This window comes from Schistocerca cancellata, chromosome 5 (genome assembly GCF_023864275.1).
Source record: "Schistocerca cancellata isolate TAMUIC-IGC-003103 chromosome 5, iqSchCanc2.1, whole genome shotgun sequence".
Lineage (NCBI taxonomy): Eukaryota > Metazoa > Arthropoda > Insecta > Orthoptera > Acrididae > Schistocerca > Schistocerca cancellata.
Genome location: NC_064630.1, coordinates 382,770,548 through 382,794,073, shown reverse-complemented (window position 1 = coordinate 382,794,073; position 23,526 = coordinate 382,770,548). Strand labels below are relative to the sequence as shown.

The following is a 23,526-nucleotide window of genomic DNA, read 5'->3' as shown; positions in this document are numbered from 1 at the left end:
ATATCAGAAATATTACTTTAAATAAAATGTTTTCATTTCGACCAAACATACTGTTGTCATCAGCAATCATTAAATTATACAGCAAATAATGAAATCTAATTAAATACTCTTGAAAGAGATGTAAATTTTTTCATACAACTATCACATATGTACTATTAACAAAAATCAGAAGAGTAAAAAATATAATATAGGTCTTGGGGGTGGTATAAGAACATGTAGGATAATATCTTACTAGATACCCAAGTTACATGAAGCAAAGGTCATCCATCCTAGTGGTCTTGGTTCATAGCTTCACCTTGTACTAGCATGCTGTTGCAGTATTGTCACTGCTGATACTGTGTCAGTCAGTCTGTACAGAAATTATATTTCTGTGCATTTCTGTATGTTCTGCTGATGAGATTATCAATTTCTTAACATTTGGCATACAGAAGCATTATGAAATTTATTGACTGACATTGTTATTTAAGCAGTATTTTTAGTCCCATATGTGCATTTTGTGTGTGTTTGACATATGTTAGATTTTTTTTTCCTTCCATAGTGGCTGCAACAGTGAAGACAATTGAACTTGTTATTTTTCAGGTTATAGTTTTGTAAAACTGAAATCATGGTATGAAGTACTGAATAACTGCATCATTTTGTAATTCTCTGCCCATTTATAAAATTTGTTTAAATTTAGTCTAAATTTTGTTGGTAACATACTAACAGAGAATGAGTTGAACAATACCTTCGGTGGTGCGTGTGTAGGATGATAGATGAAGCAGGAAGTCAGTTTTATGGATATATAGATTACCATGTTTTAAGATTTCATCACTAAAAGCCCTTTGTGTTGGGAGTTGTTGTGATTCCTTGCTGAAGGGCATTTACTTTCATAATACTGTTAAATGAATGTATCGTAGTTTAGGAGTGTTCTCGTTCTTATTCTATGTTTGAATCGCTTAGCTCAAAAACAGACTTTTTGGCTATTCACTACTAAATGGTACCTGTAACTTTGTAGATTGATTGCAAGCTATGTCTTTCTGTTGCCTCAAGAATCTGTTGACAAATGTGCTCACACTAACCTCATCACTATATATATATATATATACACCTAAAAACAAAGATGATGTGACTTACCAAATGAAAGTGCTGGCAGGTCGACAGACACACAAACGAACACAAACATACACACAAAATTCTAGCTTTCGCAACCAACGGTTGCCTCGTCAGGAAAGAGGGAAGGAGAGGGAAAGACGAAAGGATTTGGGTTTTAAGGGAGAGGGTAAGGAGTCATTCCAATCCCGGGAGCGGAAAGACTTACCTTAGGGGTAAAAAAAGGACAGGTATACACACACACACACACACACACACACACACACACACACATATATCCATCCACATATACACAGACACAAGCAGACATTTGTAAAGGCAAAGAGTTTGGGCAGAGATGTCAGTCGAGGCGGAAGTACAGAGGCAAAGATGTTGTTGGAAGACAGGTGAGGTATGAGCGGCGGCAAATTGAAATTAGAAATTAGCGGAGATTGAGGCCTGGCGGATAGCGAGAAGAGAGGATATGCTGAAGGGCAAGTTCCCATCTCCGGAGTTCTGACAGGTTGGTGTTAGTGGGAAGTATCCAGATAACCCGGACGGTGTAACACTGTGCCAAGATGTGCTGGCCGTGCCCCAAGGCATGTTTAGCCACAGGGTGATCCTCATTACCAACAAACACTGTCTGCCTGTGTCCATTCATGCGAATGGACAGCTTGTTGCTGGTCATTCCCACATAGAAGGCTTCACAGTGTAGGCAGGTCAGTTGGTAAATCACGTGGGTGCTTTCACACGTGGCTCTGCCTTTGATCGTGTACACCTTCCGGGTTACAGGACTGGAGTAGGTGGTGGTGGGAGGGTGCATGGGACAGGTTTTACACCGGGGGCGGTTACAAGGGTAGGAGCCAGAGGGTAGGGAAGGTGGTTTGGGGATTTCATAGGGATGAACTAAGAGGTTTTCTTAGTTCTGTCTGCTTGTGTCTGTATATGTGTGGATGGATATGTGTGTGTGCGCGAGTGTATACCCGTCCTTTTTTCCCCCTAAGGTAAGTCTTTCCGCTCCCGGGATTGGAATGACTCCTTACCCTCTCCCTTAAAACCCAAATTCTTTCGTCTTTCCCTCTCCTTCCCTCTTTCCTGACGAGGCAACCGTTGGTTGCGAAAGCTATAATTTTGTGTATATGTTTGTGTTTGTTTGTGTGTCTATCGACCTGCCAGCACTTTTGTTTGGTAAGTCTCATCATCTTTGTTTTATATATATATATAATCCTCGTTAGTGGTTCTAATACACACAAATTGCAATGGAGCAACTCCTACAACCTGCATCAGTGATCAAAATGATGTGAGCCTTGTATTAGAAAAGGTGCATTTCCTGTGTATGGGATAGAAACATAACTTCAATGTTGTTAGGAACACACCTGTTACCATTTACCTTTGGCTGTGTGTGCCTCTCTCTCTCTCTCTCTCTCTCTCTCTCTCTCACTCACTCACTCACTCACTCTGGTCAACTGGGAGTGGCACAGTTCAACAATTCAAGACCTTTTCCCAATCTGGACACACTTCACTAGTCAGCAGTGCCCAAAAGTAAATTGTCCATATTGATAATCAGCAAGAGAAACTGAAAGCTGTGCAACCAACTGTCTCTGTTTGGACCTATCTCGGAATCTTGGAAACGACTGTGAAGTGCATGGCAGGGGAGAATTCCTGTTGTACCAAGCGCTAAGATTTTTTCCCCATTCCTTTCATGTCTGTAGTGCGGTAGGTATGTGCTGCCGTGAGTCTAATATGGTGTCCTCAGTGCCTGTGAGATGATATCTAGGGGGCAAAAGTTATTTGATTCCTCACTTAAAACTGTTTCATGAAACATTGTAATTAGGCTTTAATAGAATAGTTGAGGTCCCCCCCCCCCCCCCCCCCTCCCCCCCCCATGAACCATGGACCTTGCCGTTGGTGGGGAGGCTTGGGTGCCTCAGCGATACAGATAGCCGTGCCGTAGGTACAACCACAATGGAGGGGTATCTGTTGAGAGGCCAGACAAATGTGTGGTTCCTGAAGAGAGGCAGCAGTCTTTTCAGTAGTTGCAGGGGCAACAGTCTGGATGATTGACTGATCTGGCCTTGTAACAATAACCAAAACGGCCTTGCTGTGCTGGTACTGCGAACGGCTGAAAGCAAGGGGAAACTACAGCCGTAATTTTTCCCGAGGGCATGCAGCTTTACTGTATGATTAAATGATGATGGCATCCTCTTGGGTAAAATATTCCGGAGGTAAAATAGTCCCCCATTCGGATCTCCAGGCGGGGACTACACAAGAGGATGTCGTTATCAGGGGAAATAAAACTGGCGTTCTACGGATCGGAGCGTGGAATGCCAGATCCCTTAATCGGGCAGGTAGGTTAGAAAATTTAAAAAGGAAAATGGATAGGTTAAAGTTAGATATAGTGGGAATTAGTGAAGTTTGGTGGCAGGAGGAACAAAACTTCTGGTCAGGTGACAACAGGATTATAAACACAAAATCAAATAGGGGTAATGCAGGAGTAGGTTTAATAATGAATAGGAAAATAGGAATGCGGGTAAGCTACTACAAACAGCACAGCGAACGCATTGTTGTGGCCAAGATAGATACGAAGCCCACACCTACTACAGTAGTACAAGTTTATATGCCAACTAGCTCTGCAGATGACAAAGAAATTGAAGAAATGTACACTCCTGGAAATTGAAATAAGAACACCGTGAATTCATTGTCCCAGGAAGGGGAAACTTTATTGACACATTCCTGGGGTCAGATACATCACATGATCACACTGACAGAACCACAGGCACATAGACACAGGCAACAGAGCATGCACAATGTCGGCACTAGTACAGTGTATATCCACCTTTCGCAGCAATGCAGGCTGCTATTCTCCCATGGAGACGATCGTAGAGATGCTGGATGTAGTCCTGTGGAACGGCTTGCCATGCCATTTCCACCTGGCGCCTCAGTTGGACCAGCGTTCGTGCTGGACGTGCAGACCGCGTGAGACGACGCTTCATCCAGTCCCAAACATGCTCAATGGGGGACAGATCCGGAGATCTTGCTGGCCAGGGTAGTTGACTTACACCTTCTAGAGCACGTTGGGTGGCACGGGATACATGCGGACGTGCATTGTCCTGTTGGAACAGCAAGTTCCCTTGCCGGTCTAGGAATGGTAGAACGATGGGTTAGATGACGGTTTGGATGTACCGTGCACTATTCAGTGTCCCCTCGACGATCACCAGTGGTGTACGGCCAGTGTAGGAGATCGCTCCCCACACCATGATGCCGGGTGTTGGCCCTGTGTGCCTCGGTCGTATGCAGTCCTGATTGTGGCGCACACCTGTACGGCGCCAAACACGCATACGACCATCATTGGCACCAAGGCAGAAGCGACTCTCATCGCTGAAGACGACACGTCTCCATTCGTCCCTCCATTCACGCCTGCCGCGACACCACTGGAGGCGGGCTGCACGATGTTGGGGCGTGAGCGGAAGACGGCCTAACGGTGTGCGGGACCGTAGCCCAGCTTCATGGAGATGGTTGCGAATGGTCCTCGCCGATACCCCAGGAGCAACAGTGTCCCTAATTAGCTGGGAAGTGGCGGTGCGGTCCCCTACAGCACTGCATAGGATCCTACGGTCTTGGCGTGCATCCGTGCGTCGCTGCGGTCCGGTACCAGGTCGACGGGCACATGCACCTTCCGCCGACCACTGGCGACAACATCGATGTACTGTGGAGACCTTACGCCCCACGTGTTGAGCAATTCGGCGGTACGTCCACCCGGCTTCCCGCATGCCCACTATACGCCCTCGCTCAAAGTCCGTCAACTGCACATACGGTTCACGTCCACGCTGTCGCGGCATGGTACCAGTGTTAAAGACTGCGATGGAGCTCCGTATGCCACGGCAAACTGGCTGACACTGACGGCGGCGGTGCACAAATGCTGCGCAGCTAGCGCCATTCGACGGCCAACACCGCGGTTCCTGGTGTGTCCGCTGTGCCGTGCGTGTGATCATTGCTTGTACAGCCCTCTCGCAGTGTCCGGAGCAAGTATGGTGGCTCTGACACACCGGTGTCAATGTGTTCTTTGTTCCATTTCCAGGAGTGTATGATGAGGTAAAAGAGATTATTCAGATAGTGAAGGGAGACAAAAATTTAATAGTCATGGGTGACTGGAATTCGAGTGTAGGAAAAGGGAGAGAGGGAAACGTAGTAGGTGAATATGGATTGGGGCTAAGAAATGAAAGAGGAAGCAGTCTGGTAGAATTTTGCACATAGCACAACATAATCATAGCTAACACTTGGTTTAAGAATCATGAAAGAAGGTTGTATACATGGAAGAACCCTGGAGATACTAAAAGGTATCAGATAGATTATATAATGGTAAGACATAGATTTAGGAACCAGGTTTTAAATTGTAAGACATTTCCAGGGGCAGATGTGGACTCTGACCACAATCTATTGGTTATGACCTGTAGATTAAAACTGAAGAAGAAACTGCAAAAGGTGGGAATTTAAGGAGATGGGACATGGATAAACTGAAAGAACCAGAGGTTGTACAGAGTTTCAGGGAGAGCATAAGGGAACAATTGACAGGAGTGGGGGAAAGAAATACAGTAGAAGAAGAATGGGTAGCTTTGAGGGATGAAGTAGTGAAGGCAGCAGAGGATCAAGTAGGTAAAAAGATGAGGGCTAGTAGAAATCCTTGTGTAACAGAAGAAATATTGAATTTAATTGATGAAAGGAGAAAATATAAAAATGCAGTAAATGAAGCAGGCAAAAACGTCTCAAAAATGAGATCGACAGGAAGTGCAAAATGGTTAAGCAGGGATGGCTAGAGGACAAATGTAAGGATGTAGAGGCTTATCTCACTAAAGGTAAGATAGATACTGCCTACAGGAAAATTAAAGAGACCTTTGGAGATACGAGAACCATTTGTATGAACATCAAGAGCTCAGATGGAAACCCAGTTCTAAGCAAAGAAGGAAAAGTAGAAAGTTGGAAGGAGTATATAGAGGGTCTATACAAGGGCGATGTACTTGAGGACAATATTATGGAAATGGAAGAGGATGTGGATGAAGATGAAATGGGAGATACGATACTGCGTGAAGAGATTGACAGAGCACTGTAAGACCTGAGTCGTAACAAGGCCCCGGGAGTAGACAACATTCCATTGGAACTACTGACAGCCTTGGGAGAGTCAGTCCTGTCAAAACTCTACCATCTGGTGAGCAAGATGTATGAAACAGGCGAAATACCCTCAGACTTCAAGAAGAATATAATAATTCCAGTCCCAAAAAAAGCAGGTGTTGACATATGTGAAAATTACCGAACAATCAGTTTAATAAGCCACAGCTGCAAAATACTAACACGAATTCTTTACAGACGAATGGAAAAACTAGTAGAAGCCGACCTCGGGGAAGATCAGTTTGGATTCCGTAGAAACACTGGAACACGTGAGGCAATACTGACCCTACGACTTATCTTAGAAGAAAGATTAAGGAAAGGCAAACCTATGTTTCTAGCATTTGTAGACTTAGAGAAAGCTTTTGACAATGTTGACTGGAATACTCTCTTTCAAATTCTAAAGGTGGCAGCGGTAAAATACAGGGAGCGAAAGGCTATTTACAATTTGTACAGAAACCAGATGGCAGTTATAAGAGTCGAGGGACATGAAAGGGAAGCAGTGGTTGGGAAGGGAGTAAGACAGGGTTGTAGCCTCTCCCCGATGTTATTCAATCTGTATATTGAGCAAGCAGTAAAGGAAACGAAAGAAAAATTCAGAGAAGGTATTAAAATCCATGGAGAAGAAATAAAAACTTTGAGGTTCGCCGATGACATTGTAATTCTGTCAGAGACAGCAAAGGACTTGGGAGGACAGTTGAACGGAATGGACAGTGTCTTGAAAGGAGGATATAAGATGAACATCAACAAAAGCAAAACGAGGATAGTGGAATGTAGTCGAATTAAGTCAGGTGATGTTGAGGGTATTAGATTAGGAAATGAGACACTTAAAGTAGTAAAGGAGTTTTGCTATTTGGGAAGCAAAATAACTGATGATGGTCGAAGTAGAGAGGATATAAAATGTAGACTGGCAATGGCAAGGAAAGCGTTTCTGCAGAAGAGAAATTTGTTAACATCGAGTATAGATTTAAGTGTCAGGAAGTCATTTCTGAAAGTATTTGTATGGAGTGTAGCCATGTATGGAAGTGAAATGTGGACGATAAATAGTTTGGACAAGAAGAGAATAGAAGCTTTTGAAATGTGGTGCTACAGAAGAATGCTGAAGTTTAGATGGGTAGATCACATAACTAATGAGGAAGTATTTAATAGGATTGGGGAGAAGAGAAGTTTGTGACACAACTTGACCAGAAGAAGGGATCGGTTGGTAGGACATGTTCTGAGGCATCAAGGGATCACCAATTTAGTATTGGAGGGCAGTGTGGAGGTTAAAAATTGTAGAGGGAGACCAAGAGATGAATGCACTAAGCAGATTCAGAAGGATGTAGGTTGCAGTAGGTACTGGGAGATGAAGAAGCTTGCACAGGATAGAGTAGCATGGAGAGCTGCATCAAACCAGTCTCAGGACTGAAGACCACAACAACAACGAGGTCTATCTTCAAGCATCTGCCAGTTCAGGTATGTAATTTGGAAGAGCGCGCGCACACGCAAATGCAATTCTCACACACGTGACCACTGTCTGTGGCTGCCGAGGTCAGACTGGGTCTGTCTACGATTCAACAGTTCCACTGTGTGGTGAATTAACTGGCTGAATTTTTCCAGTACCGTACCAATGAACCAATATCTTTCACCAGATTTACATAAAATTAAGTATGTGGGATTAATGTGCTTCCTATTCCTGCACTCTGGTACACCAAGTTTTTATGAATAGACGATCACAGTTGTGACCCATTGATATTGTAGTTATAGGTCGTAGACTACTACATTTTTACTTATTGTGAAGTGCGTAGTTTTACACTTTTGAACATTTAAAGCAGGTTGCACCACTTTAAAATCTTATCAAGCTCTGACTGTAACCTTTTTTTGGGGGTGGGGGGTTTAGTATTTCTTTATAGATAACTGCATCATCTCCAGAAAGTCTGTGGTTACTATTATTATTGGCTGCTACATCATTGTTGTACTGAACAGTAAGAATCACAACAGAATTTTGTATGGCACACTTGAATTTTCTTCCACGTATATTGATGACTCTCCATTTAATATAACGTGCTGCATCCTCCCTATCAAGGAATCTTTAGATAGTCACAAATTTTGGTTGATATCCCATATGATAGCACATTTAATTAATGATTGTTGGTACGGTGCTGAGTAAAGACAGTGACAGAGATTGAGTAAATCACATAATAAGCACAATCCACAATGCAACAAATTCATCCATGCCCAGATATTCTGGATAGCCTAAAATTCATCCTGTTCCCTTGTAGAAAGATGAGTGCTACTTTGCAATCTATGATGTGTTTGGCTCTCTGGAGGTTGAACAAAAACTTGCAAACTTTTTCATGGTGAGGGCAAAATGCCGCTGTATAGTAAAAGGGAGTGAGGAGAATGCCACAGGTGTCCTAGAATTCTACATGTTGTTCCATTAAATTCTGTAATTTTAGAGAGACCAACAGTAGGATTTTAAGATGAAGTGCCAAGTACCTTATTAATGCAGCAATGAGTAATGGATTTTTCAAGGCTAGCAACGGAGATATTGCCCAGACTGTGACAGAGCATGTAACTTGAATCACTGTCACCACAAGACAGGATCCAGCTTTCTGCCACCACCAAGGTTTGTTGACTGGAACTTTGTTTAATGAAGTTTTCAACCTCTCTTTCTGAATGTGGATTTCATGCAGTCTGCAGCACACAGCAAGTCACAACAAAACTCACTATATCATATTGTAGCAACCCACTAAAAATGCTAAACAAACTCCTGGAAAAAATATGTTTTAATCCTCCTTTACAAACCTGAGCAGCACCGTATTTTCTATCCTACTCTGCATATGTAGAATGCATTTTATGATAACCTGCACTGGTGGTAATGTAGAGACCAGCAGATTAAAACAGGTGGTTCCAAAGGTAAATAACAGCAGAGATCACAAAGTGAATGAATAACCAAAACAAGTTCAGAGCATAATAAAGTCATCTTAAGCATAGACAACAACCCACAGAGCAATCCAAATCACAAACATAAACCAGAAAAGGTCAGACCATTGCCATTCAATGGTATGTAACTAAAGGCTTCAGTGAGTAATGAGAGATTGGCTGGTAATAGCTAGGCTGTGGAATTTAATGGTAAACACTCATCAAAGGGCAGCACCACCTCACATGCTTGCTGCAGTGGCTGAAACTTGCACAGGTGCAAACCACAGCTTTCGCCTTGAGCTAGCGTATCCTTGATGTGTTCTCCTTATGGTTGGGGAATCTGAATCACTGTTGGATAGTAAACCATATATCCTCATATTGCTGTCATTATATCAACCTCAGCACAACAGAAGAAAAGATCTGGAGGTGATGATCAATTGCCACCGTAACACAATCTTAGAATCTAGAGTGCTCCTCAGTTGATTTTAGTGTGGGCTCAGGAGCTGTCAATCCATCTTTGATTTTCTGACCATATAGGAGGCATCTGTACAACATGCTTTCTGTTTCAGGTATTAATTAATGAGTGTTTTTGAGTATACTATCCTTAGAAAGCTACACACATAGGGTTGACGGAATTGTCTTCCATGTTTTATTACAATTCTTTCTTTCCTTGTCTTATTTTGTGTGTGACTTGGTGATACTTTACTGAATCATTTTCAATAAGGGAATGCTGTCACCGAAGGTAGTGTTTGAAATGTGATCCTTTTCTTAGTAACTATAAATTGTATTGTGCCTAACATATAAATCACCAGTCAGAATTTCTTAGTTATGGAGTAGTTTTCAGTTGTCAGCACTTCTTCCGGCCTATGACAGTTTCAAACGTTTGCTTTGAAATCTGCATTTATTCTTTAGGGCCATTACATCACATCTTAAATTGTTAAGAACGTTGAGGGACACTGTTTAATATTTTAATTATTTGGTGGTCTGTCTTTCTTATGATGTTGATCTGTATGCTTCCTCCCTTTTGAATCATAGGTAAATACTGCAGATTATGTTCAACTTTTTCTTCTTTTTCTACTATTACAATTTTTGTTTTAATCATTTTTGGATGCAACAGACATTTAATTTTATATTGTGTATGATTTGGTGAGCCTGACCACAATTGAACAATGAATTACATCATTTGATGATGGCAAATGATTTCAGGTTAAACATGACCCTCTTCTAGTAGTGCTCATTACAGTTTGAGGAATTGTATGTGCTTGTTATCATTTCACTGCTTATACAGTGTGAGGATTTTCTTAGCTAATCATCTTCATACTATTGTCAATTGTTTAATGATAATGCTTACTATATTGATATACAAGGAAAGGTTGTATACAGAGAATTGAAAGGGCATGATCATCGGTAAATGAGGGTTAGGCACTGTGTATCAGAAGAATTTGCTAATCTCTGGCAGAAGTGGCTCTGCACACGTTTTGGCTGGGTGAAAGTGTAGAGAACAAAAGAAAACACTCCAGTTTTCATTCTTGAAGGATATAAGCACAATAAAGCAAATTAATTGAGGCATTCTGTGCCATCATATAATTTTCTGTTACATAGTGTCCAGTAAGAGGAACGTCGTTATCTTTTTTTCTGGAAAACGGGCAGTGTATATGAATGTAAAAAAGTAAGTGTAGTATATTGCTTGTTACTGTTAAGAAACATGTATTTTGCTTTGTAGAGCCTTAAACCACCTCCTTAAGAATGAACTTGTGAGCACCAAAGAACTTAACTTTATTGGTAGCACACTCAAGTTTTTTACATTTTAAGAACATTTAGTTTGAAAAAAGTTTGGTAGGATTTATCCAACAGACTATGGTAAAACTAGTTAACAACCAGCATTCAGTTCATTTCACAAATAACTACATTGTAATGCATGGCCTCAGTTCCACTGTAGTGGTACATGATGACAAATGAAGTAATACACAGCAGTGAACCCCTCCCTGAGAAATGAGTGAAACGTCTTCTAAAGGACAAGAATCACATATATTTGATTATGAAATGAACACATCTAATTTGGTTGTTTCCTTCTTCTTCTTCTTCTTCTTCTTCTTCTTAGTTGTATTGTAGCAGTGTATCCACAGAAAAACTCTTCCAGTGAAGAATGCCTCTGGCAACTGTCAAACTTAGACTTATCTCAAGGAAATATATAAATATGTCTAACTAATGTATTATATGCTGTAGTTTGTTAGTTAACTTGTGTATCAGACAGAGGTGTGAATCATTATGAGAGTTAACTGTTTGAATCAAAGTGACATGATAAATAAAGGCATATTTTGTGTCTTTTGGATGGAAAATAATACTTAATCTTTATTTTTTGTATTGGAAGTGGAAATTTTATTATAAAAAGCCTACATAAAAATTTCAAGTAAATTGTAGCATTAGAGAAATATCACTTTTTTTACACTGTCAGTGAGAGGACAAGCAGAATAAAAGTGATGTAATGAATACTGTAAAAAAAGAAAAATAATTTTTACCATTGCACTTCATTGGCCATAAAATTTTAATTTCAAAGTGTGCAAATGTTTGAGTCCTGCTACATGAACTTGACTGAAATCAGTCATAAGAATTTAATCTGGTTTAATATTTATATTTCACTGAATGAATTCCATCACTATGAAAAAGGGTGACAAGGGCACTGGAGTAGGGGAGCCATTCATTGAGGGAATATACTGCATTGCATTAAAAAGGTGTGTGCATTTCCATCAATAAGAAATATTAATGCTCATACATAATTCTGTTTAATGTATAAAATGTATAGAGAAATTTAGTAAAGCATATACAGGGTGGTCCATCTTAAATTTCGGATGAGATTATCTCAAAAATTATACATCAGATAAAAATAGTGGGTAAGATAAGTTCGTAAGCTCAAAGGGGGACATCAAATCATACTACATGTGACCTCCAGCCCCCACCCCTGCCCCCTTGGGGGGGGGGGGGGGGGGGGGGGGGGGGGGTGAGCAACTTTTAAATCTTAAATGGAAACACCCATTTTTTATTGCAGATTTGGATTCTCCATAAAAAAGTAATCAAGTTTTATCTGAAACATGTTTTTAAACCAGTGACAAATGGCATTGAAATCGAGAAAAAGTAAAATTGGGAAAGAACTCTGACTTATTTAGAATTACCTGAGAAAGACGCATCAAATGGATAAAAAATGTGCACCAATTCTTTCATTACGCCAAATTAAGCTATTTTTGTACAAAATTACTGTATCCTCCTTTTAGCGTTACCCAGGAACGACGACATGGATGTAGTAGAATGATGCTCCCATGGATTGCTTCATTAGTGAGAGTCCCCCTTGCCTCTCACGTGTTGGGGTGCTGCATTAGTGTGTGTCTCTTTGTCTCTCACAATTTGGGGTGCTTAATTAATGAAATTAGCCACAAAGAAATTGTTCAAAATTATCCCCACTTGCTTCAATGCATAAAGTCAATCGTCTGCGAAAGTTGTCCACAGTTTTGAGCAGCACATCCTGTGGTATGGCTCGATATCGTTTCAGGTTGTGGACTGTCTTTCATAAACAATATTTTTTAAATAACCCTACAAGAAAAAAATCAGGAGATGTTAGGTCAGGTGAATGTGGAGGCTGCTGAATTGGTCTGCCACGTCCTATCCATCGACCAGGGTACCATAAATTTAAAACATTCTGCACATTTTTAGCATAATGGGGAGCTGCTCTGTCCTGTTGGAACCACATTCGTTGCCTAGTTTCTAAATTAAAATCTTCCATTAGCTCCAACAAATCATCGCGGAGAAGTTGTAAATAAGATTCCCCAGTCACATTTCAGTCAAAAAAATACGGTCCTATCAAGTAACCATTTAAAATTCCATACCAGACCATTAATGACATTTTGTGTTGATTGTCAATGGGTCTGTGCCAGTGTGGATTGACAGGGGACCAATAGTGACAATCATGACAATTTAATTCGCCATTGTTTTTGAATGTGGCTTCATCTGTGAACATAACGTATCTAAAAAAAATCATTGTCACCTGTTATCGTTTCAAAGGCCCATTGGCAGAAATGCACGTGTATTTGCATATCTTTCGGTGTTAATGCATGTGTCAGTGTGATATGATACACAAGATATTTATGTGCCTTCAAAATACTCAAAACAGTTGATTTCGGTATTCCAGTTTGTCTCTGAATCGCATGACTACTAATTTCGGGACCCGGTTGAACACAGGCGAGAACAGTTAGAGTACAAGCGTCATTTTCATTGTATTCGTGATGACGAGATTGACAGTGCATGTATCCATTTTGAGCTCGTTGAACGTAATTTCAAATGTTTTTACTTGGATGTCGTCTGTTTGGGAAACGATCTGCATACAATTGCGCAGCTGCAGCGTAATTGTTATGGCATTCACCTAAAATTAACATCTTATCAACAATCTCTGTAGGAGGATAGTGAGCCATGTTTTGCTAAAGAATAATTTACTTTCGTCAGCTGATTGTTTATGGTTCACAATCTGAAAGTGAGGTGACGTCTGATCGCATTGCACCGACCTTTATACTGAGCCATAGTTTGCAGTTTGGCCATGGTAGTGCCACAGTCAGGTGAGTAATGCAATTGTGAAGAGTTCCCTAACAAGATTTTAATATCATTACAAGTCCCTCCATCAAAAACTGTGTCGGGTAGGATACATTTTGTAAAAAAATAGCTTAATTTGATGTAATGAAAGAATTGGTGCACATTTTGTATCGATTTGATGCATCCTTCTCGGATCAGTCTAAATAAATCAGAGTTCATCCCCAATTTTAATTTTTCTCGATTTCAGTGCCATCTGTCAATGGTTTAAAAAAATATTTCAGGCAAAACTTGATTACTTTTTTATGGAGAAACCGAATCTGCAATTATAAATAGGGGTTTCCATTTAAGATTTAAAAGTTGCCCAGTGCCCCACCCAATCGGGGTGGGGGTGGGGGTCACATGCAGTATCATTTGATGTCCCCTTTGAACTTATGAACTTGTCTTACCCACTTTTTACCCAATGTATAGATTTCGAGATAATCTCATCTGAAACTTCAGATGGACCTCCCTGTATATTTAATGCAGCAGTAAAGTAGATAAAGTAATGAACACACACATGGAAAATAGATATTTGGTATGTGTATATTAACTAAGGATTTACAGAGTAGAAGCATAAAGTCAGTGATTTCAGCCAACAGGATATAGTGAACCCCCCAGTAACTAGGACTTGGGGATAGAAACCCGTTAAAGAAAACTAAAATTAAGATAAAGCCAATGTGGTGGAAAGAGTATAAATTTATTGTTTTTACACTTTTGAATTTCAGTATTTAAAAGCATAGTGATTTGTATTATTTGATTTGATTTATATTTCGTTAGACTTTTAAATCACTTTTCCAGTTTTACCATACATAACGACATGCATGATCCCTTCTTTAGCAAAACTTCCCTGTTCACTGACGACATAACTGGTCACAGAGCATGAAATATAATCAGACAAGGAACGTAAAAATTCATTAGAATTATCGTATCACGAACAGTGTTGTAATGACAGACAAGTGATGTGAAAGCAGATGAAATGAATTTAGAAGCTCATATAAATGGGTAGAAATGCAATAGCATGTTTTTCTTTTCTTCTTTTTTTTTCTCCCAGTGTTGTTAAAATTAATACACAATTCTAAGTGGTTCAATAACACCAGTACTGGTAAACTTACACTTTAGGATTCACTGATCACTCTAAGGTACCAGTAGAAGGAATTAAGACTGTACAGTAGGAGAATGTGCTATCAGCAAATGAAAGGAAGCCTTTGAATTTGCAGTTTTTTCCCTGCATGGGTGACAAGAAATTCATTCACCTGTGTATGTTTAGATTTTAGTTTTTTGACTCCCATTGGACATGAAGGTCCACCTATACACTCATTTCTCAAAAGGGAACTTGACTGATTGAGGCATGACAAAAATAATCATAAGAATTTTGAACAAGAAATAACTTTTGAGATTATAGCAAAAGTATGTTCATGGAAATAATATAATTTGTACAGCAACAGTGAGCAAACTGGTAGTTGCATTAATAGCAATATGTAGAAGGATATTAAATTATGGTAGAATAGTTCTTTTTTCAAAAAATAACTCTGTCTTGTAATACTAGGTGGTTAAACTAAAAGAGATATTTTGAAAAGTCTACTGGAGGAGGAAAAAGCAGAACAATCTGAATTATTTCAAAACAAATACCTAGTATTCTGAGCTAAAACAAGTATGTCAAAGAATTTTAATTTTTAAAACACTGCCTGACAAAAAAAGTGAAGCACAGAGAAGACATGGTCAGATGTCAGGGAAATGAGTGTTTTAGTGTTGTTCATGTTTAGTGTTGTTATCAGACCTGGTAGGGTGTATAAGGGACAAGAACAGTGTCATGTTGAGTGGTTACTGTGAGGGAATACAGAGATGCTACATAACCATATGATACAGGTTTATCAGCACCTGCCAGAGTTTCAAAGAGGCCTCATTGTGGATCTCCTTAAACTCAGCTGGTCAAATTGTGCAATATCCAGATTTGTGGGCATTCGGATGTGACAGTGGTCCAATGTTTGAATGCATAATGGAGTATTGCTGTGTTGTGCAGCAAGCGCATTCTCACCCCTTTGCATCTGCATTCTCATATGCACCATTGGTCAGAGACTAACAGCAACCAAACTAGGGAATTAGTGTCCCATGTGTAGGCTGCTGTCAATACTGTATTTGGAGCAGTGCTGTGACCAGGAAGCATGGATTGCCGATGATTGGCATTGCATTGTGTTCATCATGAATCATGATTCTGATTTACTGTAGGGGACATCATTGGTGAGCAAGGCGGCAATCTGAGGAGAAATCCTATTCTTCCAATGTTTTGGAGAAGCACAGCAGTTTTACTCCTGGTGTCATGGTGTGGGAAGCCATCGGATATGACTTCACGTCATGGCTAGTAGTGACTAGAGAACTATTACAGCATAATGCTAAGATGTGAACATCCTGCATCCTCATGTATTACCTCTCATGTAACAGTATCATGCCATTTTTCAACAGGCAATGCCCATCCACACAGTGCACATGTCTCTATGACCTGCATGATGTTGAGATACTAACGTCACCAGCAAGATATCCAGATCTTTCCTGATAGATCTTGTTTGGGACCAGCGTGGACATCATCTCCATCCTAATGCCAACATCTGGGGTGTAAAATAGGTGTGTGCCTCAGAACAACATGTAATGGCTTTATGACACCCTTCTCATCTGAATCAGTGCAAGCATCAAGGCCAGAGGCTGTGTAACGTCATACTAATATATGAGCTCTTACTGCCAAGTTCTTTGCAAACCTGATTTGATTTCATAACCGCTGAAATAACATCACATACCTCTCAACCTGTGAAGTTTTATTTAGTTTCCTCCTCCGCTTTTGGATGCTTTTTTTGCCAGGCAGTATAGTTTTACTGTTTTTTAATCAACATAACAGCCATATCATGGTCGAAAAAAAAGGAAATAGCAGTTCTTAAGAGGTGAGAAAATCTGTGAACAGAGTGGTATATGGTGTAGGTGCTGGTTGCCAGCAGAGCAACAGCAAAGGATACCTTGTTGATATTATCTGCATTTATTCTACAAGTAGCCTCCGTATTTTCAGCATTCCTTTTGCCTTGTGCATGTCATCTTTCATTCTATGCTTTCTCTCTCTTTAAGATAATTCAGTGGGGTATTGCTCTCAATAGAACCTTAATTCACTTATATGCTTCTGTCTAGATCCTAACTTTACTGGTATGGTTGGTTTATTTTCAACTGCAGTATCAGTATGAACGTGCCAGTACCAGCCAAGCATGTTATCTTCTGCATGCTGAAATGCTTTGGTCATGGTCCTGTGTCTAGGATGTATAATCACCTGCAGATTTTATTCATTCTTTCACTCATTAATTCATCAGTGATTCTGTTTTTCAATTTCGCAACTTTTCACAGTGTGAAGCTTTGGTGTTGAATTATCTCTTGTTCTAAATAAATACAAGCAGTACCAATATGAGGCTGCCTCTTTAAACAGGAAACCACTCTGATCTCACATGAAGCCATCCCATCCACCTGCAGGTTTAAAATCGACCCGTTGCACAGAAATTGACAACCTGGGGTAAGTTACATGGTTTGTAACTTGATGACAATAAATCTGTGTAACATAACATTCTACTTCTTTGAGAAACCATTCAGATATTCCTATGGAATGAAATGTATCTGATGTAATATGCACTTGTTAAAAATTTGAGTAGAAACCAACCACATAATTATGTCGAATATGAAAAATAAAATTGGTTTATTGATTGCAAATGTGTAAACTCAGAGTTTATTGGATCAGAGGTTATAGTTGCGAAGAAATATGTTAAATGTTTCCAGAATGAGATTTTCACTCTGCAGCGGAGTGTGCGCTGATATGAAACTTCCTGGCAGATTAAAACTGTGTGCCCGACCGAGACTCGAACTCGGGACCTTTGCCTTTCGCGGGCAAGTGCTCTACCAACTGAGCTACCGAAGCACGACTCACACCCGGTACTCACAGCTTTACTTCTGCCAGTATCTCGTCTCCTACCTTCCAAACTTTACAGAAGCTCTCCTGCGAACCTTGCAGAACTAGCACTCCTGAAAGAAAGGATATAGCGGAGACATGGCTTAGCCACAGCCTGGGGGATGTGGCTAAGCCATGTCTCCACTATATCTTTTCTTTCAGGAGTGCTAGTTCTGCAAGGTTCGCAGGAGAGCTTCTGTAAAGTTTGGAAGGTAGGAGACGAGATACTGGCAGAAGTAAAGCTGTGAGTACCGGGCGTGAGTCGTGCTTCGGTAGCTCAGTTGGTAGAGTACTTGCCCGCGAAAGGCAAAGGTCCCGAGTTCGAGTCTCGGTCGGGCACACAGTTTTAATCTGCCAGGAAGTTTCATGTTAAATGTTATTCATGTGGAACAGTAATCTAGATGTCTAACTTTTAAGAGTTTTTCCAAAGATAGCTATTTAATTTATATAAGATGATCACAAAGACAATAAAAACTCGTGTATCGTAGAAGTCAAAGGGTAAAAATGGATGGTGATATTGGTATGCACATTTCAAAGTATGCCTTAGCCATGTATCTTGCAAATTCAGGATTACTGATTCCTTTCCTCTGAACTAGAGAGAAGAAAGAAGGAATGAAAAGATGCAAAGGTCTCTTCAAATAGAGCCATAGAACAGTAGGGGATGAGCGGGGAATGGAATTCAGCAAAACCTACCAATCAGACAGGAGTTCGTGTGGAGCATGAACAGTGGAAAAGACAGTATATATGATACACAATCAATATACAGGTGAAGATGACTCAGCCAAGTTGTTATGATCCCACACTCTTGAGAACAAAGCTTTTCTGGTAATGATATATTGTAAGCCACCAGTCAATTTTATCTCTGTTAATCACATATACTTAGAAATTCAATTTAATCATCAAAAGAAACTTAAATTTGTGTGAAGAATGGTAAACTAGCTGGGGAACAAAGAGAGATCAACTGATAGGTCCTAAAAATGGATAGTTGACTCCCATGAGATAACAAGTGCAACTTAAGAGGGGAAATTTTAAAATACAAAACCTTCTCCTCTTCATTATCTTTGTATTTACAGCTTGATCATCTGCTTTTATTTCAGTCTAGCAGATGGTGTTGGAAAAGCGATGTTAGCAGCCCATTTTTCCATTATTATGGTTCTCTCTAGTTCTGAAAGAAGGAATCTGTTATTCCAGGAGATTGAGTTTTTCATTGTTTTAAGTTATGCTTGACTATGTCACAATCTGTTCTTTTCAGGTGATTATGAAATTTACTGTTTGACATTTTCATGTGGTAAGACCTAACATTTGGTCCTACATGGGTATATGTCAAAAAGTCAGTAAATAAACTGATAAATTTGCAAAGTGGGCCCCTTTTTCCTCCAGGATGATCGTTATATTACTTCTAATTTTTTACGTGATGGAGAAGTTTTACATGGAAAATTGCATGCAGCTAGTGAATTATTAAAACTTTGTTTCACAACTTAGTTTCTGAGAAACAAATCAGCTGTTTCAAGTATCAACTACTACTGGTAAATAATGTAATTGTTCTGTAATTACATGCTTATGTAAAGTCCCATGGCAAAAGCATTTTTAGCCAAACTGTGACTTCCTCATTTCAAACTCACACATCTGAAAGCCTCTCAAGTGTAACTCTTTTATTGTGACTGTGATGAGTGAATGTGGAATGTAGTGTCTTTGTTTTTAGTCCAGTTAATTGTTTCCAGAATGAGATTTTCACTCTGCAGCGGAGTGTGCGCTGATATGAAACTTCCTGGTAGATTAAAACTGTGTGCCCGACCGAGACTCGAACTCGGGACCTTTGCCTTTCGCGGACAAGTGCTCTACCATCTGAGCTACCGAAGCACGACTCACGCCCGGTGCTCACAGCTTTACTTCTGCCAGTATCTCGTCTCCTACCTTCCAAACTTTACAGAAGCTCTCCTGCGAACCTTGCAGAACTAGCACTCCTGAAAGAAAGGATATTGCGGAGACATGGCTTAGCCACAGCCTGGGGGATGTTTCCAGAATGAGATTTTCACTCTGCAGCGGAGTGTGCGCTGATATGAAACTTCCTGGCAGATTAAAACTGTGTGCCCGACCGAGACTCGAACTCGGGACCTTTGCCTTTCGCGGGCAAGTGCTCTACCATCTGGCAAGGTTCGCAGGAGAGCTTTTGTAAAGTTTGGAAGGTAGGAGACGAGATACTGGTAGAAGTAAAGCTGTGAGGACTGGGCGTGAGTCGTGCTTCGGTAGCTCAGATGGTAGAGCACTTGCCCGCGAAAGGCAAAGGTCCCGAGTTCGAGTCTCGGTCGGGCACACAGTTTTAATCTGCCAGGAAGTTTCAGTTAATTGTTGTTTGAAACAAGCTTTTTTGTAACAAAATTGCAGAAGTTATTTTATCAGTGGTTCTATATGTTTTTTGGGGTGCTAAATCTGAATTTCATGTTTTCTGCCTAAGAGGAAGTCAGCTTATATCTCAAAAAAACTATGTATATTTTGGAGATGACCACTCTGTATGACATTAAAGAAGACAAAATTTTCTACTAAATCCAGTTGTCAGGTTTGATTTACTGCTAAGTTATATTGGCACTAGGGTGCACTGAAAAGTAGCCACTCTCATCCCATACAACTATAAAAATTTTCCTGTCACCAACAACTACTCTTCCACCATGTGAAATTATATTAAATTTCCTACAAGAGAGGCCCGTAACATTCACTTTTCTCTAGAGGGAGGAGGAAACAAAGCGGAAATTATGAAAAATGCCTTGTGTGTAGTACAGCCAAATGAACTCTCTCACTTCTCTGTCTGTCATCGATGATACACTTTTGATGTATTATGTTTAAAAGAGGTTGTTTTGAATGAGTTGAGAGAAAGTATGTTTGATGAAACATTAAAAATTATATTTCAACTAATTAGATACATGGTACTGAACAGAAAAATTAATATCAAATATGTATGTACTGATTTACATGGGACGTAAAATTAGAGATATGAGCCCAGGATTGCATCATCATTTTGAACAGTGTCTCGATCTGCAAAACAAAGAGGACATCTACTGGCAGATTATGGATACAAAACACAGGTAAGTTAACTATCAGTGTGTGAAGAAATACGTATACTAATGCCATGCACAATTCTTTTACTCGTCTCCATTTGGACAAAGGATGGTTCAGGGAGAGCATCAGGGGCTGTGGAAGATCCAGGCAGGACAATGAATGGTTGCTGTTCGTCAGTTGAAAAAATTGTATTAGAATGATTAATGTTGTGATGGAGAAAAAGTGAGTAGGAAAGATGTATAATGCTGTGAAGTATTACATGAATTAATACCTTCTGCACCTCGACTTCTTCACACAATGTTGTTGCAAGGGGCTCATCCAGGCCGTCTTCGTCTTCTGTATCAAAATTGTCATCGATGTTGGAACATTAATCTTCACATTGCTGGCACAGCTTCATGCAGAACAGTCCTGCTCACTTACACCCACAATGACCTTGGCAATCTGTCTCTTGCAGTTGCAAGATTTAAGTTGAAAGATCCTGTAGGGGACCCCGGGTTTCAGTGTTGCTGTGGGATCCAACCTATTTTTTGTCAACTTTCACCTGCACTGCTCTGGATCGAAGTAGTTTCTGATACACTGCTGCACCTGGTGGAAAACTCTGAAGGTGTGTTGTTGGGCTCCAGGTACAGTGGGGGTGTAGCAGCTGTGTTTGACGAGGGCTTGTAGGCTGATGTCACGTATTGCTTATACCTCAGCTTGTTGAGTGTTGTGGTTGGGTGGTTATGTGAGGTGTTGGTTGTGGTCAAAGCAGACCCCTAGGATGCACAAAAGTAGATTTGGTGCCCAACGAAATGATTGTGCAGATTAATTGAAAACAGGGTTACTGTTGCACAATGGAAACATCTTATTTAAATGAATACAGTATTAATACGAGTGTGTAAAATAAGCATGAAACAAGTGGATATGACTCTCATAGATATACTAATGGGAGGAGGGATCTTCTAGCTATGAATGGAAACAAATGGACACTTTAACAAGTATGTTTATTGACTTTGGACATGAAAGTTTCCCAGTGACATCTTAGAAAGAACCGTTAATAATTGGACAAGTGAATAAAACTTAAAGAATCACCGTGGCACAGGTGGGTAGGGAGTGTGAAACACTGTTATGTTAGTATTTCACAGGCACAGTCACTGACTGTGTAAGTTGTTAATTAGATGTAGAGAGTAAATAGGAAGATAGGAACAAACACCATCAGGTTGCCTATAATGCGCATTGAAAGCCACAAGCTGGATGTGTGACCTTAAGATCACAAGCTCAGCTCCTGACGGCAGGAAGTTTGATTAATTTCTTACTGCTTCAGTGGTCATGATGATGTGCCATCTTAACAGTCAGGCAGTGCATGATAAAAGAAGCTGGCAGCAGTGGTGGCTGGAGTACGTTATTTCAGCCCTTCTTTTGCACTTAATACTTAATCTTTCCAATGGTTGTAAGACTAATTTCCTCCAACATGTTCCTGTGCCAACCTGGGGTGTTTATACTCTACAAGAGCTTGAGCAGAAATGAACTTTACAGAAGCCTAAAACAAGTTCATCACTGAAGGAAGGCCTAAAGCAAAGTGCTTATTCTACAACAACCAAACCAGAAGTGTCATAGAGATTCTGAGTTTCGGCAAATGAAAAATACGAAATAGCATTAAACAATCTCCTACTCTCTTCAATCACATCATACAGTATAATTGCTCGTAGGTGAGCCACTAGAGCCAGGAGATTTCTCCCACCCCATGCTGGGATTCTGAAATGTACAAATGAGAAACTCTGCATGTAAGCACAGCAAAAAAATGTAGGCACTGCCAAAATGACAGTGTGAGACAATCAGGAAGCTGTATTATAAAAGTTTAAACAGGATGCTACTCCAAGGCACATTGAACATTATAAGATGCCCATAGAGAAGCACACCTGCTTAGAGGTCTCTTACATGGCTTAAAGGGCTTGGGCAGAAAATTCAGTGTTTCCTTTGATAGAGTAATATGATCTCCTCCAACCCTTCTGGAGAATATGTAGGGCTGTGATAACGTTGGACTCACTACCTGCTGACTGGCCATTGACCAAAGTGTTACAGTTTAGTAGCAGCAAATTTCTTCTCGTGACAGAGATTCTTTTTCTCGTGCATCTGTCTTATGAGCTTTCCAGTCTTCGGAAGCACCACCAACTACATAAGTAAGGCAGAAGTGATGCAAAAACAGCCACTGGGAATGTTAATCTGTGTCTGCAATTACAGAGCAGTGTGTTGAATGATTACTTAATCCAGGAAATTTGTATACCAACCTCTGAAGTATGTTAGTTGACAGTTTTGGCAAAAACTGCCCACGTTACAGTTGCCACCATAAAGGGCAGTCAAAAATTTCTTGCTAGAAGTTATTATTTCCTTTAGATGGTCTGAAGGAGCAGGGAATTTAGTAATGTATGACTCAAGATCCAGATTTTTGGAAAGTTTCTTGAGAAATTAAACATTGACTTTGTTGAATAACACAGACACAGAGCTACAACCACTCATTGTGTGGAAGAAGTGTGTGTGGTTAGCAGCACTTTTCCCTGCTGTACTTCCCAGATTGTAGAGGAGCTGAGGGTCTGTACTTCACCTGGCGATGAGGAAATATACAGGGGAAAAGGGAGGGGAGGGGGGTGTTGGAGACTTATCATTATGACCAGAAGGTGAGCATTTGGTGTGTCCGTATCATTAGCTGCCTGCTTGGAGCTTGGACAGGATCCCACTTTTATTGTCTTTTGTCATCAGCTTGATGGTTAGTCTATCAT

General features: G+C 40.3%; 1 protein-coding gene across 2 annotated transcripts in view; it reads left to right on the top strand.

Annotated features, from left to right (window-relative positions):
* LOC126188964 (phosphatidylserine synthase 2-like) overlaps window positions 1-23,526 on the top strand; it is a 243,146-nt gene that overhangs the window by 171,286 nt on the left and 48,334 nt on the right. The window contains exon 9 of one of the 2 annotated variants that reach the window (XR_007537887.1): window positions 17,204-17,287. The exons of the other annotated variant lie outside the window; for it this stretch is intronic. The gene's annotated coding sequence lies outside the window, so the exon portion shown is untranslated. The remainder of the gene's footprint in view (window positions 1-17,203; window positions 17,288-23,526) is intronic. 2 annotated transcript variants of the gene reach the window in all.